The sequence below is a fragment of the Heterodontus francisci genome, unplaced genomic scaffold (assembly GCF_036365525.1).
Source record: "Heterodontus francisci isolate sHetFra1 unplaced genomic scaffold, sHetFra1.hap1 HAP1_SCAFFOLD_567, whole genome shotgun sequence".
NCBI lineage: Eukaryota > Metazoa > Chordata > Chondrichthyes > Heterodontiformes > Heterodontidae > Heterodontus > Heterodontus francisci.
This window is the reverse complement of record NW_027141328.1, coordinates 847,604-859,341: the sequence shown is the minus strand read 5'-3', so window position 1 is coordinate 859,341 and position 11,738 is coordinate 847,604. Positions and strand designations below refer to the sequence as shown.

Below are 11,738 nucleotides of genomic sequence, written 5' to 3'. Positions count from 1 at the left end.
AGCTGAAATTCTCACCACAAGTGCGGCGCGCCCATTTCCTCCCTCGATAACAGGGGTGGGGAGGACGTGGGCGAGCGCGAGTGTGTGCGAGGCCGCTGGCTCAGACCAAAGAAAGCAGGGGCGCGCAGAAGCCGAAAGGGCCGCTGCTGGGCTGGAGTTCTGGGGGGGAGGGGAGGGGAGGGGGGACTAGGCCGAATGTGAGGGACGACTCCCTGCTTCCCGGCCTGCTTCCCCCCACCTTGCTCCACAAGCACGAGGGAGAAACGGCCTCCGGCAGGCCTGCCCTCGGGTTGGCAACTGCATCACGCCCCTCCCTCACCTCCCTCGGAGTTTCAAATGGGAGGGTTCAGTTCCTGTTTGCCCCCCTCCTCTCCCCTCCCCCCCCCCCACCACCCCCACCTCGCCGCCTGCCCCAGTAAACACCCGTCTCCATATTGAGCGGGAGGTGAACGAGGAAACTATTTTCTGTCTGTGAAAAAACTCCCGCAGCCTGAAAGGAAAGGAATAAATATCTGCAGAGCTTCTCTTCATCGCAGTTGTGGTAAGCCGAAGGGCAGGGCAGGAAGCAGTGGGGGGGGGCGGGGGCAGCCAGCTGGAGCACAGCAAGATCCCAATTTGAATCCAAGATTGGTTAATTAACCCCCGCCCCACTCCCGGGCCCCCACCCGGGCAAAGGGAGAATGGGGACAAGGCAGGGTATACGGAGCCACGGTCTCACTGAATGGTGCGCAGCGTGCTCGAGGGGCTGAATGGCCCCCTCCCGTCCCTGCCTGGGCCCCAGTGGGAACTCTCGCCCACACCCGTCAAACACCACCCCCCGCCCCCCCCGCCCCGGGGCCACCACCCACCAGCTCTACCTCCAACAGTGGCCGTGGGAACAATTACGCCCACTTGAGAGTGCAGATGGGAGCCCCCAATGTCACGTTTCATCCAGATAGACGGTGCTCCCTCAGTACTGACTCTCCGACAGTGCGGCACTCCTTCAGCACTGACCCTCCGACTGTGCGGTGCTCCCTCAGTACTGAGCCTCCGACAGTGCGGCGCTCCCTCAGTACTGACTCTCCGATAGTGCGGCACTCCTTCAGGACTGACCCTCCGACAGTGCGGCGCTCCCTCAGTACTGACTCTCCGACAGTGCGGTGCTCCCTCAGTACTGACCCTCCGACAGTGCGGCGCTCCCTCAGTACTGACTCTCCGACAGTGCGGTGCTCCCTCAGTACTGACTCTCCGACAGTGCGACGCTCCCTCAGTACTGACCCTCCAACAGTGCGGCGCTCACTCAGTACTGACTCTCCGACAGTGCGGGGCAACCCCAGTACTGACCCTCCGACTGTGCGGCGCTCACTCAGTACTGACTCTCCGACAGTGCGGGGCAACCCCAGTACTGACCCTCCGACTGTGCGGTGCTCCCTCAGCATTGACTCTCCGACACCGCGGCACTCCCTCAGTACTGATCCTCCAACAGTGCGGCACTCCCTCAGTACTGACCCTCCGACAGTGCGGCGCTCCCTCAGTACTGACTCTCCGACAGTGCGGCGCTCCCTCAGTACTGACTCTCCGACAGTGCGGCACTCCCTCAGGACTGACCCTCCGACAGCGCGACGCTCCCTCAGTACTGACTCTCCGACAGTGCGGCACTCCCTCAGTACTGACCCTCCGACAGCGCGACGCTCCCTCAATACTGACCCTCCGACAGTGCGGCGCTCCCTCAGTACTGACCCTCTGACAGTGCGGCGCTCCCTCAGTACTGACCCTCCGACAGTGCGACGCTCCCTCAGTACTGACTCTCCGACAGTGCGACGCTCCCTCAGTACTGACCCTCCAACAGTGCGGCGCTACCTCTGTACTGACTCTCCGACAGTGCGGGGCTACCCCAGTACTGACCCTCCGAAAGTGCGATCTCCCTCAGTACTGACTCTCCGACAGTGCGGGGCTACCCCAGTACTGACCCTCCGACAGTGCGGTGCTCCCTCAGTACTGACACTCCGACAGTGCGGTGCTCCCTCAGTACTGACTCTCAGACAGTGCGGGGCAACCCCAGTACTGACCCTTCGACTGTGCGGTGCTCCCTCAGCATTGAATCTCCGACACCGCGGCGCTCCCTCAGTACTGACTCTCCGACAGTGCGGCGCTCCCTCAGTACTGACCATCCGACAGTGCGGCACTCCCTCAGTACTGATCCTCCAACAGCGCGACGCTCCCTCAGTACTGACCCTCCGACAGTGCGGCGCTCCCTCAGTACTGACTCTCCAACAGTGCGGCACGCCCTCAGTACTGACCCTCCGACAGTGCGACGCTTCCTCAGTACTGACTCTCCGACAGTGCGGCACTCCCTCAGTACTGACCCTCCGACAGTGCGGTGCTCCCTCAGTACTGACCCTCCGACAGTGCGACGCTCCCTCAGTACTGACTCTCCGACAGTGCGACGCTCCCTCAGTACTGACCCTCCAACAGTGCGACGCTCCCTCAGTACTGACCCTCCGACAGTGCGGCGCTCCCTCTGTACTGACTATCCGACAGTGCGGGGCTACCCCAGTACTGACCCTCCGACAGTGCGGTGCTCCCTCAGTACTGACCCTCCGACAGTGCGACGCTCCCTCAGTACTGACTCTCCGACAGTGTGGCACTCCCTCAGTACTGACCCTCCGACAGCGCGACGCTCCCTCAGTACTGACCCTCCGACAGTGCGGCGCCCCCTCAGTACTGACCCTCCGACAGTGCGGCGCTCCCTCAGTACTGACCCTCCTACAGTGCGACGCTCCCTCAGTACTGACCCTCCGACTGTGCGGCACTCCCTCAGTACTGACCCTCCGACAGTGCGGTGCTCCCTCAGTCCTGACCCTCCGACAGTGCGACGCTCACTCAGTACTGACTCACCGACAGTGCGACGCTCCCTCAGTACTGACTCTCCGACAGTGCGGCGCTCCCTCATTACTGACCCTCCGACAGGGCGGCACTCCCTCAGTACTGACCCTCCGACAGCGCGATGCTCCCTCAGTACTCACCCTCCGACAGTGCGGTGCTCCCTCAGTACTGACCCTCCGACAGTGCGACGCTCCCTCAGAACTGACTCTCCGACATTGCGACGCTCCCTCAGTACTGACCCTCCAACAGTGCGGCGCTCCCTCAGTACTGACCCTCCGAAAGTGCGGTGCTCCCTCAGTCCTGACCCTCCGAAAGTGCGACGCTCCCTCAGTACTGACTCTCCGACAGTGCGGGGCTACCCCAGTACTGACCCTCCGAAAGTGCGATCTCCCTCAGTACTGACCCTCCGACAGTGCGGTGCTCCCTCAGTCCTGACCCTCCGAAAGTGCGACACTCTCTCAGTACTGACTCTCCGACAGTGCGGTGCTACCCCAGTACTGACCCTCCGACAGTACGATCTCCCTCAGTACTGACTCTCCGACAGTGCGACGCTCCCTCAGTACTGACTCTCCGACAGTGCGGGGCTACCCCAGTACTGACCCTCCGACAGTGCGGTGCTCCCTCAGTACTGACTCTCCGACAGTGCGGGCCTACCCCAGTACTGACCCTCCGACAGTGCGACGCTCCCTCAGTACTGACTCTCCGACAGTGCGGGGCAACCCCAGTACTGACCCTCCGACTGTGCGGTGCTCCCACAGCATTGACTCTCCGACACCGCGGCGCTCCCTCAGTACTGACTCTCCGACAGTGCGGAGCTCCCTCAGTACTGACTCTCCGACAGTGCGGCACTCCCTCAGTACTGACCGTCCGACAGTGCGGCACTCCCTCAGTACTGACCCTCCGACAGTGCGGGGCTACCCCAGTACTGACCCTCCGAAAGTGCGATCTCCCTCAGTACTGACCCTCCGACAGTGCGGTGCTCCCTCAGTCCTGACCCTCCGAAAGTGCGACACTCTCTCAGTACTGACTCTCCGACAGTGCGGTGCTACCCCAGTACTGACCCTCCGACAGTACGATCTCCCTCAGTACTGACTCTCCGACAGTGCGGCGCTCCCTCAGTACTGACCCTCCGAATGTTCTGCGCTCCCTCAGTACTGACCCTCCTACAGTGCAACGCTCCCTCAGTACTGACCCTCCGACAGTGCGGCGCTCCCTCAGTACTGACCCTCCGACAGTGCGACGCCCTCTGTACGGACTCTCCGACAGTGCGGCGCTCCCTCAGTACTGACTCTCCGACAGTGCGGGGCTACCCCAGTACTGACTCTCCGACAGTGCGACGCTCCCTCAGTACTGACCCTCCGACAGTGCGACGCCCTCTGTACGGACTCTCCGACAGTGCGGCTCTCCCTCAGTACTGACTCTCCGACAGTGCGGGGCTACCCCAGTACTGACTCTCCGACAGTGCGACGCTCCCTCAGTACTGACCCTCGGGCAGTGCGGTGCTCCCTCAGTACTGACTCTCCGACAGTGCGACGCTCCCTCAGTACTGACTCTCCGACAGTGCGACGCTCCCTCAGTACTGACCCTCCGACAGTGCGGTGCTCCCTCAGTACTGACTCTCCGACAGTGCAGGGCTACCCCAGTACTGACCCTCCGACAGTGCGACGCTCCCTCAGTACTGATTCTCCGACAGTGCGGGGCTACCCCAGTACTGACCCTCCGACTGTGCGGTGCTCCCTCACCATTGACTCTGCGACACCGCGGCGCTCCCTCAGTACTGACCCTCCGACAGTGCGGCACTCCCTCAGTACTGATCCTCCAACTGCGCGACGCTCCCTCAGTACTGACTCTCCAACAGTGCGGCACTCCCTCAGTACTGACCCTCCGACAGTGCGGCGCTCCCTCAGTACTGACTCTCCGACAGTACGGCACTCCCTCAGTACTGACCCTCCGACAGCGCGACGCTCCCTCAGTACTGACTCTCCGACAGTGCGGCACTCCCTCAGTACTGACCCTCCAACAGCGCGACGCTCCCTCAGTACTGACCCTCCGACAGTGCGGCGCTCCCTCAGTACTGACCCTCCGACAGCGCGACGCTCCCTAAATACTGACCCTCCGACTGTGCGGCGCTCCCTCAGTACTGACCCTCTGACAGTGCGGCGCTCCCTCAGTACTGACCCTCCGACATTGCGACGCTCCCTCAGTACTGACACTCCAACAGTGCGGCGCTACCTCAGTACTGACCCTCCAACAGTGCGACGCTCCCTCAGTACTGACTCTCCGACAGTGCGACGCTCCCTCAGTACTGACCCTCCAACAGTGCGGCGCTACCTCTGTACTGACTCTCCGACAGTGCGGGGCTACCCCAGTACTGACCCTCCGAAAGTGCGATCTCCCTCAGTACTGACTCTCCGACAGTGCGACGCTCCCTCAGTACTGACTCTCCGACAGTGCGGGGCTACCCCAGTACTGACACTCCGACAGTGCGACGCTCCCTCAGTACTGATTCTCCGACAGTGCGGGGCTACCCCAGTACTGACCCTCCGACAGTGCGGCGCTCCCTCAGTCCTGACCCTCCGAAAGTGCGACGCTCTCTCAGTACTGACTCTCCGACAGTGCGGTGCTCCCTCAGTACTGACCCTCCGACAGTACGATCTCCCTCAGTACTGACTCTCCGACAGTGCGGTGCGACCCCAGTACTGACCCTCCGACAGTACGATCTCCCTCAGTACTGACTCTCCGACAGTGCGGTGCGACCCCAGTACTGACCCTCCGACAGTACGATCTCCCTCAGTACTGACCTTCCGACAGTGCTGCGCTCCCTCAGCACTCACTCTCCGACAGTGCGGGGCTACCCCAGTACTGACCCTCCGACAGTGCCGTGCTCCCTCAGTACAGACTCTCCGACAGTGCGGGGCAACCCCAGTACTGACCCTCCGACTGTGCGGTGCTCCCACAACATTGACTCTCCGACACCGCGGCGCTCCCTCAGTACTGACTCTCCGGCAGTGCGGAGCTGCCTCAGTACTGACTCTCCGACAGTGCGGCACTCCCTCAGTACTGACCCTCCGACAGTGCGGCACTCCCTCAGTCCTGACCCTCCGACAGTGCGGCGCTCCCTCAGTACTGACCCTCCGAAAGTGCTGCGCTCCCTCAGTACTGACCCTCCTACAGTGCAACGCTCCCTCAGTACTGACCCTCCGACAGTGCGGCGCTCCCTCAGTACTGACCCTCCGACAGTGCGACGCTCCCTCAGTACTGACTCTCCGACAGTGCGACGCTCCCTCAGTACTGACCCTCCAACAGTGCGGTGCTCCCTCTGTACTGACTCTCCGACAGTGCGGCACTCCTTCAGGACTGACCCTCCGACAGTGCGGCGCTCCCTCAGTACTGACTCTCCGACAGTGCGGTGCTCCCTCAGTACTGACCCTCCGACAGTGCGGCGCTCCCTCAGTACTGACTCTCCGACAGTGCGGTGCTCCCTCAGTACTGACTCTCCGACAGTGCGACGCTCCCTCAGTACTGACCCTCCAACAGTGCGGCGCTCACTCAGTACTGACTCTCCGACAGTGCGGGGCAACCCCAGTACTGACCCTCCGACTGTGCGGCGCTCACTCAGTACTGACTCTCCGACAGTGCGGGGCAACCCCAGTACTGACCCTCCGACTGTGCGGTGCTCCCTCAGCATTGACTCTCAGACACCGCGGCACTCCCTCAGTACTGATCCTCCAACAGTGCGGCACTCCCTCAGTACTGACCCTCCGACAGTGCGGCGCTCCCTCAGTACTGACTCTCCGACAGTGCGGCGCTCCCTCAGTACTGACTCTCCGACAGTGCGGCACTCCCTCAGGACTGACCCTCCGACAGCGCGACGCTCCCTCAGTACTGACTCTCCGACAGTGCGGCACTCCCTCAGTACTGACCCTCCGACAGCGCGACGCTCCCTCAGTACTGACCCTCCGACAGTGCGGCGCTCCCTCAGTACTGACCCTCTGACAGTGCGGCGCTCCCTCAGTACTGACCCTCCGACAGTGCGACGCTCCCTCAGTACTGACTCTCCGACAGTGCGACGCTCCCTCAGTACTGACCCTCCAACAGTGCGGCGCTACCTCTGTACTGACTCTCCGACAGTGCGGGGCTACCCCAGTACTGACCCTCCGAAAGTGCGATCTCCCTCAGTACTGACTCTCCGACAGTGCGACGCTCCCTCAGTACTGACTCTCCGACAGTGCGGGGCTACCCCAGTACTGACCCTCCGACAGTGCGACGCTCCCTCAGTACTGATTCTCCGACAGTGCGGGGCTACCCCAGTACTGACCCTCCGACAGTGCGGTGCTCCCTCAGTACTGACACTCCGACAGTGCAGTGCTCCCTCAGTACTGACCCTCCGACAGTGCGGCGCTCCCTCAGTACTGACTCTCAGACAGTGCGGGGCAACCCCAGTACTGACCCTCCGACTGTGCGGTGCTCCCTCAGCATTGAATCTCCGACACCGCGGCGCTCCCTCAGTACTGACTCTCCGACAGTGCGGCGCTCCCTCAGTACTGACCATCCGACAGTGCGGCACTCCCTCAGTACTGATCCTCCAACAGCGCGACGCTCCCTCAGTACTGACCCTCCGACAGTTCGGCGCTCCCTCAGTACTGACTCTCCAACAGTGCGGCACGCCCTCAGTACTGACCCTCCGACAGTGCGACGCTTCCTCAGTACTGACTCTCCGACAGTGCGGCACTCCCTCAGTACTGACCCTCCGACAGTGCGGTGCTCCCTCAGTACTGACCCTCCGACAGTGCGACGCTCCCTCAGTACTGACTCTCCGACAGTGCGACGCTCCCTCAGTACTGACCCTCCAACAGTGCGACGCTCCCTCAGTACTGACCCTCCGACAGTGCGGCGCTCCCTCTGTACTGACTATCCGACAGTGCGGGGCTACCCCAGTACTGACCCTCCGACAGTGCGGTGCTCCCTCAGTACTGACCCTCCGACAGAGCGACGCTCCCTCAGTACTGACCCTCCGACAGTGCGGCGCCCCCTCAGTACTGACCCTCCGACAGTGCGGCGCTCCCTCAGTACTGACCCTCCTACAGTGCGACGCTCCCTCAGTACTGACCCTCCGACTGTGCGGCACTCCCTCAGTACTGACCCTCCGACAGTGCGGTGCTCCCTCAGTCCTGACCCTCCGACAGTGCGACGCTCACTCAGTACTGACCCTCCGAAAGTGCTGCGCTCCCTCAGTACTGACCCTCCTACAGTGCAACGCTCCCTCAGTACTGACCCTCCGACAGTGCGGCGCTCCCTCAGTACTGACCCTCCGACAGTGCGACGCTCCCTCAGTACTGACTCTCCGACAGTGCGACGCTCCCTCAGTACTGACCCTCCAACAGTGCGGTGCTCCCTCTGTACTGACTCTCCGACAGTGCGGCACTCCTTCAGGACTGACCCTCCGACAGTGCAGCGCTCCCTCAGTACTGACTCTCCGACAGTGCGGTGCTCCCTCAGTACTGACCCTCCGACAGTGCGGCGCTCCCTCAGTACTGACTCTCCGACAGTGCGGTGCTCCCTCAGTACTGACTCTCCGACAGTGCGACGCTCCCTCAGTACTGACCCTCCAACAGTGCGGCGCTCACTCAGTACTGACTCTCCGACAGTGCGGGGCAACCCCAGTACTGACCCTCCGACTGTGCGGCGCTCACTCAGTGCTGACTCTCCGACAGTGCGGGGCAACCCCAGTACTGACCCTCCGACTGTGCGGTGCTCCCTCAGCATTGACTCTCCGACACTGCGGCACTCCCTCAGTACTGATCCTCCAACAGTGCGGCACTCCCTCAGTACTGACCCTCCGACAGTGCGGCGCTCCCTCAGTACTGACTCTCCGACAGTGCGGCGCTCCCTCAGTACTGACTCTCCGACAGTGCGGCACTCCCTCAGGACTGACCCTCCGACAGCGCGACGCTCCCTCAGTACTGACTCTCCGACAGTGCGGCACTCCCTCAGTACTGACCCTCCGACAGCGCGACGCTCCCTCAGTACTGACCCTCCGACAGTGCGGCGCTCCCTCAGTACTGACCCTCTGACATTGCGGCGCTCCCTCAGTACTGACCCTCCGACAGTGCGACGCTCCCTCAGTACTGACTCTCCGACAGTGCGACGCTCCCTCAGTACTGACCCTCCAACAGTGCGGCGCTACCTCAGTACTGACTCTCCGACAGTGCGGCACTCCCTCAGTACTGACCCTCCGACAGCGCGACGCTCCCTCAGTACTGACCCTCCGACAGTGCGGCGCTCCCTCAGTACTGACCCTCTGACAGTGCGGCGCTCCCTCAGTACTGACCCTCCGACAGTGCGACGCTCCCTCAGTACTGACTCTCCGACAGTGCGACGCTCCCTCAGTACTGACCCTCCAACAGTGCGGCGCTACCTCAGTACTGACTCTCCGACAGTGCGACGCTCCCTCAGTACTGACCCTCCAACAGTGCGGCGCTACCTCAGTACTGACCCTCCAACAGTGCGGCGCTACCTCTGTACTGACTCTCCGACAGTGCGGGGCTACCCCAGTACTGACCCTCCGAAAGTGCGATCTCCCTCAGTACTGACTCTCCGACAGTGCGACGCTCCCTCAGTACTGACTCTCCGACAGTGCGACGCTCCCTCAGTACTGATTCTCCGACAGTGCGGGGCTACCCCAGTACTGACCCTCCGACAGTGCGGTGCTCCCTCAGTACTGACACTCCGACAGTGCAGTGCTCCCTCAGTACTGACCCTCCGACAGTGCGGCGCTCCCTCAGTACTGACTCTCAGACAGTGCGGGGCAACCCCAGTACTGACCGTCCGACTGTGCGGTGCTCCCTCAGCATTGAATCTCCGACACCGCGGCGCTCCCTCAGTACTGACTCTCCGACAGTGCGGCGCTCCCTCAGTACTGACCATCCGACAGTGCGGCACTCCCTCAGTACTGATCCTCCAACAGCGCGACGCTCCCTCAGTACTGACCCTCCGACAGTTCGGCGCTCCCTCAGTACTGACTCTCCAACAGTGCGGCACGCCCTCAGTACTGACCCTCCGACAGTGCGACGCTTCCTCAGTACTGACTCTCCGACAGTGCGGCACTCCCTCAGTACTGACCCTCCGACAGTGCGGTGCTCCCTCAGTACTGACCCTCCGACAGTGCGACGCTCCCTCAGTACTGACTCTCCGACAGTGCGACGCTCCCTCAGTACTGACCCTCCAACAGTGCGGCGCTCCCTCTGTACTGACTATCCGACAGTGCGGGGCTACCCCAGGACTGACCCTCCGACAGTGCGGTGCTCCCTCAGTACTGACCCTCCGACAGCGCGACGCTCCCTCAGTACTGACCCTCCGACAGTGCGGCGCCCCCTCAGTACTGACCCTCCGACAGTGCGGCGCTCCCTCAGTACTGACCCTCCTGCAGTGCGACGCTGCCTCAGTACTGACCCTCCGACTGTGCGGCACTCCCTCAGTACTGACCCTCCGACAGTGCGGTGCTCCCTCAGTCCTGACCCTCCGACAGTGCGACGCTCACTCAGTACTGACTCACCGACAGTGCGACGCTCCCTCAGTACTCACCCTCCGACAGTGCGGTGCTCCCTCAGTACTGACCCTCCGACAGTGCGACGCTCCCTCAGAACTGACTCTCCGACATTGCGACGCTCCCTCAGTACTGACCCTCCAACAGTGCGGCGCTCCCTCAGTACTGACCCTCCGAAAGTGCGGTGCTCCCTCAGTCCTGACCCTCCGAAAGTGCGACGCTCCCTCAGTACTGACTCTCCGACAGTGCGGGGCTACCCCAGTACTGACCCTCCGAAAGTGCGATGTCCCTCAGTACTGACCCACCGACAGTGCGGTGCTCCCTCAGTCCTGACCCTCCGAAAGTGCGACACTCTCTCAGTACTGACTCTCCGACAGTGCGGTGCTACCCCAGTACTGACCCTCCGACAGTACGACCTCCCTCAGTACTGACTCTCCGACAGTGCGACGCTCCCTCAGTACTGACTCTCCGACAGTGCGGGGCTACCCCAGTACTGACCCTCCGACAGTGCGGTGCTCCCTCAGTACTGACTCTCCGACAGTGCGGGCCTACCCCAGTACTGACCCTCCGACAGTGCGACGCTCCCTCAGTACTGACTCTCCGACAGTGCGGGGCAACCCCAGTACTGACCCTCCGACTGTGCGGTGCTCCCACAGCATTGACTCTCCGACACCGCGGCGCTCCCTCAGTACTGACTCTCAGACAGTGCGGAGCTCCCTCAGTACTGACTCTCCGACAGTGCGACGCTCCCTCAGTACTGACTCTCCGACAGTGCGACGCTCCCTCAGTACTGACCCTCCAACAGTGCGGCGCTACCTCTGTACTGACTCTCCGACAGTGCGGGGCTACCCCAGTACTGACCCTCCGAAAGTGCGTTCTCCCTCAGTACTGACTCTCCGACAGTGCGACGCTCCCTCAGTACTGACTCTCCGACAGTGCGTGGCTACCCCAGTACTGACCGTCCGACAGTGCGACGCTCCCTCAGTACTGATTCTCCGACAGTGCGGGGCTACCCCAGTACTGACCCTCCGACAGTGCGGTGCTCCCTCAGTACTGACCCTCCGACAGTGCGGTGCTCCCTCAGTACTGACCCTCCGACAGTGCGGCGCTCCCTCAGTACTGACTCTCAGACAGTGCGGGGCAACCCCAGTACTGACCCTCCGAATGTGCGGTGCTCCCTCAGCATTGAATCTCCGACACCGCGGCGCTCCATCAGGACTGACTCTCCGACAGTGCGGCGCTCCCTCAGTACTGACCATCCGACAGTGCGGCACTCCCTCAGTACTGATCCTCCAACAGCGCGACGCTCCCTCAGTACTGACCCTCC

The 11,738-nt window shown here is 62.5% G+C and overlaps 1 protein-coding gene across 1 annotated transcript in view; it reads left to right on the top strand.

Moving 5' to 3' along the window:
• The first annotated feature begins 40 nt into the window (after positions 1–40).
• The window catches only part of LOC137362792 (mediator of RNA polymerase II transcription subunit 15-like), a 746,543-nt gene continuing 734,845 nt past the window's right edge, over positions 41–11,738 (top strand). Inside the window, exon 1 of the mRNA XM_068027037.1 lies at positions 41–541. The gene's annotated coding sequence lies outside the window, so the exon portion shown is untranslated. The remainder of the gene's footprint in view (positions 542–11,738) is intronic.